The 7,816-nt window shown below is 40.3% G+C and overlaps 1 pseudogene; it reads right to left on the bottom strand.

Moving 5' to 3' along the window:
* Nucleotides 1-230: 230 nt before the first annotated feature.
* LOC148595682 (uncharacterized) lies at nt 231-1,543 on the bottom strand (annotated as a pseudogene).
* Between the last annotated feature and the right edge of the window lie 6,273 nt (nt 1,544-7,816).

A 7,816-nucleotide genomic window follows, 5' to 3' on the forward strand; every position in this document is an offset into this window, starting at 1 on the left:
GCTACCTGTGAGAAGTCAGGTTGAGCTGGGGAAGGAGCACATCACACTCCACCCCGTGACTATAGTCAATTCATCTTATCATCACAGAGTGGTTGTACGGTCACCTCTTGCCTCTGTGCCATAAATAGCGTATTGATAATTTTTGCACTTACAGGTCCATGGCAAGTGAACATAGTTAGCATAAAGTATTGCGATTATGTACTAATTTATACATTTTGGCTGTTTGAATTTCAGTTATTTGTTTTGTCATGCACCAGACCTTTATATACAATATGATTATAAGTAATAGACCTAATAACACTAAAGCTAGTAAAATCACAATTGGATGAAGCATGAGATTAAAAATTCCCGTTGTTGTTGGTGACCATTCGAGAAAGGTTTCCCGCCAATGGTGTTCTCCAGCCCTTTTCACTCTTTCCAGAACACGGTGTATTTCTTCTGCATCATGATGAACAGTGATTAGGGTCCTTTGTCCATTGTCCTGGATGTGTTTCAGTAGTTGATGCAAGTCGTCCCGTTGTAGAAGTTTTTTCACCAACGTAAGGTTCATTCCGATGAGGGCAGGCAATAAATCTCAATTCAATGTATAATTAGATTGTAACAATTGATGAGAAGTTACAGGAGCTGAATAATTAAAAGTTGAATCCCATAATTTCAGTAAAGTTACAAACAGAAATATTTGAGCGATTGCTTGTATCCACACTAATGTTATCTACAAGTACAAAATCACAAAGAGTTCTCATACAAATACATCCATTTCCTACCTATATAAGTACAGTTTCAGGGGTTTCATCAGGGTGTATTTCAAAATGACAAATATTTAGCTGTGTATCAAGACATATGTCTTGGGCTTTCATAGTATTACTTTCACAAATAAAGCCTTGTTGTTCCCATACAGTGCATGCATCAATATCAACAGTTTGCCATTTTTTTCCTTTTCGCAGGGCCCATACTCTATGTCCTAATGGGTAGAGTACAGTTCCATTGTGATTTAATCCCAGTGCAATGATTGGATATAGGGTGAATACTGAAGCATTGCTTATTGTTAGGACAAAAGCTGTAGCTTTATTGCTGATGGCATCATAAGTAAAGTTGACTAAATACCACCAAGACTGAAATTCTCTTTCAAATTCATTTGCATTATCCCAAATTACCTTTCTAATTTCAGTGGGTAAGGTGCCCTCTTCACTATAGATCTATAGGCTACTATAGATTGCATCCAGAGTTGAGCTTGGATGCAACTAAGAGCTAGATAAATATTATTTTGGGCTACACCAAGTGCATTTACAATTAGCTGGTGGTCTCTTTCATTAATTCTCTCCCATTGAGGCAATATATCAGATGAGAGCCATTGATTAGTTCTCAGTGCTAACAGAGAAGACCGCAATGGATGTTATAATTTGTGCAAATCACTTGTTGGTGTGCTTAGTTTATTTACAAGTATCTCAGCATGTATGCTATTTAAGACTCCCAATCCTGTCCCTATGATACCAGTTACATCTCTCCTTGTTCGTATTGAAGGGCTGAGGGTTCGCCTATGCAATCATGCTGACCATCCTGCATAGGATATTTGATTGCAGATATATTAATTTGCATGAATAGTTCAACTTGTTTAAGGGACCACGATGGATTAAATAACACTTGTTGGCCAGTATTTTTGATTACATATGGTCCAATTTCAGAAATTTGTGGGGATAGAGTTCCTTTATTCCTTATAGCTGTAGAGGTATTTATGCTGGGGAAATGCATTACAGTTGGGGTGGATGTTATTGTGTTAGGCTTAGTAATGTCTATTTTAAATTTAAACGTTAGTCCCATGCTATTGTGAGCCCAGAGGCAAACTACAAAAACAGGTTGGACTAAGGTAAAATTGTACCAACAGTCCGATCTTTCAGTGGCACAGATTTTTCCTCCTTTTCCTTTCGATTCAATTTCGGTCACTGAGATGTGAGTTGCCTTTTCATGGGTCGATACATTCATCATCCGACATCTTAACTTTATTTCTTCTCCTGTCCTTCTCAGGAACTGGAGGAGTTGGTTAGTACTGTCCCAGCTCCATTCATTTTGCAAGTATACTTTATTTCCGTGCATGACAACAGTTGAAAGGTTTCAGTTTTTATTAGAATTAATTCCCATACTTCCAGTATACTTAACACGAGCTTGTGACCATGGCCACTCCGGGGTTCTTCGATCGCAGGTCAGGAGAGGTAGCATCACTAGCATTTGGAATAGCAACATGAATACAGCATTTCCATCTGCCATCCTGCGCGCTGCTGCAAGAGAAAATAGAAACTTGTTTCAGTGGGGTGAGGCCGAACAGGTTACCCCATTTTAAAAAGAAGGAAAAATCCATCGTGCACTAATTCTATGTTTTGCACCACTGTTATCAGTAGCTTCCCAGGCAAGTGGGCCATGAGGTTTAGTTAGAGTCATGGGCACAGTACCAATGGATGGTAAATTGACCATCACAGGCTGTCCTGGCTGTAATGTTGTTGGGCATTCTCTTTTACCTGTACATTGAGCACTAAGCTCAGTTTTCACAAAGAATGCTCGGCTTACAGGGCTTCCAGTAGGCCCATAACGATTATTTAATTGTTGGAGTACTTTGGGAAGCTGGGTATCCCATTGAGCCTTGTGTGGGTTGAGGTTTTTTTTTAACAAGCCATTAGCTCTTTCTACCATCCCATTTGATTGGGGATAGTAGGGGGTGTGAAATACCCACTGAATTCCTTCTTGCTTTGCCCAGTCTTGCACTTCTTTACATGAGAAATGTGAGCCATTATCACTTTGGATAATATCAGGAGTAGGTAGGTGTGAGAACCAAGACAATAGTCCTTGCACAGTACTCTGCCCATTGGCTTTCCTACACTTAGTCCCCAGAAGCAACTCGGAGACCACTTCCGCTCCTGTGAGGATGTATTGATATCCTGCAGAGGATTTGAATGGTCCAATATAATCAATTTGCCATGTAGACCACAGAGGTTTCCCCTCCTTGATATGTAGAGGTGGAGCTTTAGCAGGATGATCTGCTTGCAACCTTAATCTGCACTGAGGACATTCTCTGAGAATGGTTTCACAAGTTTTCCTGTTTATGGGCCAGCCTCTACTCTGTGCAGCAAAGTGCTTCCTTACCCATGTGACCTAGGTTTTGATGTAACCATTCTCCCAACCAATACCACTCAGGATCTAAGCTGATTTTTCCAATTTTAGTCAACTCATCCACTTTTTGATTTTGTGGCTGGTTGATTATCCTTACCATGAGCTTTTACCCATCCCATTTTAAATGGTGTCTTTCTTGCTATATCCAGCAATAGCTGCCAATCCCGTTTTCTCCAGACTGGGGTTCTATTTACTTCCCAGTTAAGAGTTTCCCATTGACAAAGCCATTGTGTGGCACCAGCCCACACAGCATAAGAGCCTACACATATAACCATTGCTCCATTTAGTGGAGCTAAAACTACTGCTCTTAACTCTCCTACTTGTGCACTGCCTTCATCTTCTTCTATTACTTCTTCGCCAGTGGTAATATTTAATGCAACAGCCTTATACAGCCATTTACCATTTACCCTTTTTGCTGAAGCATCTGTAAACCAAATGTTTTCTGTTGGTGCACCATCAATGAGGGGTGGTGCATTGAGAATTGGTGAAGGTTTAAAAGGTTGTTGTAATGCTAATGGATCTGTGTTTACAGGTATCTGCAATTTGGAAACCTTAGTGTGCCCTTCAGTTAGCTGTATATTTTCTGCAACTCCTGTTAGGTAGTGCGAAATGTTGCAGTTTGAAAGCCATAGTGGTGGTAGAGGGGGGGAGAGGAGATATCAAATCAGTATCGGATTCACAAACAGTCTGTGGACTGTAGGTCTGATCGCCTTCCTAGGAGCAAATTGAGTTCCCAAATAGTGTAATCCCCTATAAGCTCGACTCTGGCAATATCGGATTCACGAATAGTCTGTCAACGGTAGGTCCGATCGCCTCCCCCCAAACAAGTAGTCGAGTTCACAAACAGTATGATTTATTCAAATGCAACATTTACAAAACAGGTTTCAGATGTCAGTACAGGAAATTCTCTACTAGAGCGTGGGGTTTTTAGCTAGCTCTGATGTACAAATGTGCAATCATCACTCACCCCAGAAGATGGGAGAGGGCTCTCAGTCTCGAGTCTCCTCAGGCAGCATCCCAACCTGAGGGGAGAAAAGGGGGATCAGTCCGTCGACTGACCCAGGAGTTACGATGGTTTCTTCCCCCCTCACTCCTTAGTCTCCTCAGGTGGCGTTCCAGCGCGAGGGGAGGGAAGGGGCTCAGCCTGTCGACTGACCCAAGAGTTACGATGGATTCTTCCCTCCCCCTTTTCCTCCTGAGTTCACCTTTTGTACTTTTCTTTACATTCAAGTGGAGCTTGAGTGACTAGAGTCATACTCAATATTGATTGGTGAAAAAGTTTCTCGCTTTCATTTAAAGGTACAATCGAAAATCTAGAGCGCATGCTCAGTGAGGAGTGGTCGTACCTCGGAGGCGGGTAACTTTGGGGATGGAGGTGTGTTTTGACATTATAATGAGCTTATAACGAGCAAAGTTCAATCAAAGTTCATCCTAAAGGAGTGATTTGCCACCCTTGCTGGCTCAGCACCGGACATGTTATTGTTTATCTCCCATTGGACAGCTACTGTGCGGCTTATCAGCGGCCCAGCACAGGGAGTGCAACAGAGTTTGGCCGCGGTGTCTTCACTGCGCTCCATCCTCCGTTACTCCCTTTTGCATCTGCGAGGAGGGCAGATTGTGTTGCCCAGGGAACCGTGGAGGAGCTGAGTCTGTGCGTACCAACCATCCTGGAAGTGGAAAGTATGTATCACCCCAAGCAAGCCTTTGTAATGCCAAAACTTCTGTTAGGCCCTAGTTTTTTTCTCTAAGTTTTCCCTTTTTCAGGCTATTCTTCCACGATAGTAATGTACTTATATATTATACTTATAATATAACTTATATATAAAGGCTTATATATTTTGACTTAATTCAAAATATACCTGGACTGGTAAATCTGAGTGCAGCTTCCTACCCTGCTCTGCCCTATTAATTCAAGATTTGTAGGCTTTCTATCCCTTATTTCTCCTTCGGTAAAATGAAAGTAAAAGCCTTTTCTGCCGTTGTCAGGAAAAATAGGGTATAAAGGGTATATTTTCTGTCCTCATGATATTTGGTGGGACCTCAGTTGCTCTGAACGATATATTCCCAGTTTCATGTGGCAAGGAAAGAACTTCAGTGTGCTAGCTCTCCGTCTCTCCCGAGCAGCATCTGTCTACTATGCTGCTTGGTTGAGGGGATTACATAAATCACGGCATGGCCTACCTAAAAATCAAAGCCATCTCCAAGAGGAGATGCTCTTATCTCAGTGTTGTGTTTTCAGGCCATCTGCTATGGAGATCTTAAGCTTTGACATAAGCTGTCTGTCACCATTGAAAATAATATGAAACAGTTTTTCCCCAAGTCCTATGTGAATGAACTTAGGAAAGCTCACATCCGTACTGGAATTCCTTTGTTTTCTACTTTTAATTAATTTTTATATTGAATTTACACTCTTTAAGAAAAAAAATACAAAGAAAATATGTTTACTTTTTTTCTTAGTGAGTTTTGCCATGGGGGTCAGCTATTTATTCTTCAAACATCCAGTATGGCATTTCCTTAATTTTTAAGAACACATTTGATCCCAGTATTGAATGCAACCATCAATTATATGTGATCATTTTTAAAGTGCTCTTTTATATTGATTTTTTATTTTTATAGACTCATAGACATATCAAGGTCTTACTATGCTTGAGGCTACAGAAACTCATGAAAATATGACATTTGTGCATGCAAAATTACAAAATTAGATAGAGAAGGATCTTGTTTTTAAACTTTTTCAAAATCCTCCATTTCAGCCATGTCCTTTGTAATCCTCTTGAAAGGATGACTTCCTTTCATTCCTTACCATCTGAAAGCAGCCTGAACAGATGAAATGAGTGAAGTGCTCATCTTACCTTTCTAGACAAGAAGGTTATACACACTTTTTGCAAGCAAGTTGAAAGCACTGCAAGGTGCATTAGAGTATAAACTCTAATGAGACTGTGTAGTTTAAAGCTACTATATCTGGAAAATACCCTGGGTATTTCATAGGGTATATGAAAGAGCTTTCATGGACTCTATGAAAGCCCTTTATTCCTATTCATTAATATTACAGTAGTCTGTGGTCTAAGAGTCCCAGCTGACAGTTCAGAGTCTTGTTGTGCTTGGCACTGTACATGCAGTGCTGTAAAAGCTTCCAGTGGAGCTATTTGAGAGGCTACTGGAAATGCTATGGACTAAGACTACAATAAGAGACAAAATGGGAGAATCGGGATAGCAGCTTTGAAGAAAGAACATTGTGTCATGTGGTCCAACTGTAGCATAGAAAAAATGCATGTAATTATTTCCCTAGCTGAGTGTGATGATGTGAAAAGGAAGAATTAATGATGATGCACTCTGCCTGTTAGAGGTTTTTCCTTCCAGGAGCTCAAGGTTACAAGAAGTTCTCTTCACTTGGATTATTATTTTTTCTTCCTTACACTAGAAATGTAATGGTCACAAATAAATTCTGCATATAGGGAGTTAATAACACTCCAAAGATGTTGTGAAATAATTCTAGTTACTAACGCCAGACCTACAGGCTTGGCAATATTTTTTTCCCTGACTTCAAGCATCCGATATTGATTGATTAATTATTCTACCAATGAACTAACAAATATTGACCTTATAGAGTTGAGCAGCATTTAGCCAAAAGTCAATAATCTACATCAATCACTTAATGGAACGTCAAAGCTCAGCATCTGACAGTTTTATGTCATTCAGCAAAAATCTGTCTGTGCTTTGATGATACTTTGACCTTTCTTATATTAGGCATCCTTGGCAGAAAACTAAAAGCAATAATAATAAATTAAACCTGTGGATAATGCTTTGTTATCTGGAATGAAATTGTCACTACCACAGGATTCTCCCTGCAGATTTACCTACCAGCAGGGGTAGGTAGCATTTCTTTTTCTAAATACAAATTTTAATTTTCTAGTTATATAGTTATATAAGATAGCAGAATGATACAGAAATGTAATTTTACCACAGCATAGCAGTAGGGAAACAATAGGGAGCAAATACTGGTATATTTACTAGGGAAAAAAAAAAAGAGAGAAAAAAAAACCCTCACATACAAACAATTTAGGAATAAGACTGTGAGCTCCATAGCCCTTTTAACAGATGGGGATCTGTCTGTGCAGCTGTCACAGCAGCTATTCACCTCTGTCTCAGCACCTGAGCTGTTACTAACAGCCTTTATGAGATACACGGAATGCTTATTTACACCACTTCTGGGGTATGTGTTCCAGGTCTGAACCTAGCTAATGTACATTCTCACAACACTGCAGGCATTGCAATCATAGTTATGATGATAGTGTAGACACAGCTGATGGGCAGGTGGGGCAGTAGCAGCACAATAGGGATGGTTTTTTATCAGGTTTGATAAGCAGCACAGTAGGTATGTTTTTTACAGCTTCGCTCTGCAGAGCAGCATATTCCCCAATCTTCACTCCACATTAATGCCTGGCATCTGAAGCCAGCTCGTCTTCAAGGTAAGTCAAGGTAACTTTTAAAGTGGTGAAGCTATTCTGGTAGCTATTCTGGTAGCTATTCTGATGCTATTAGAGTCAGGAGTAATCTCAAATTCCTGGGTTTGGATGCAGTCTTCAGCCATGCCCCAACCCTATAATCACACAAAGGAAATCTGCCCTACTGCCAGTCCTGGATGACAGGAGGAACA

This window comes from Tinamus guttatus, unplaced genomic scaffold (assembly GCF_059628265.1).
Source record: "Tinamus guttatus ecotype Peru unplaced genomic scaffold, ASM5962826v1 Tinamus_guttatus_pri_ptg000077l, whole genome shotgun sequence".
Classification (NCBI taxonomy): Eukaryota; Metazoa; Chordata; class Aves; order Tinamiformes; family Tinamidae; genus Tinamus; species Tinamus guttatus.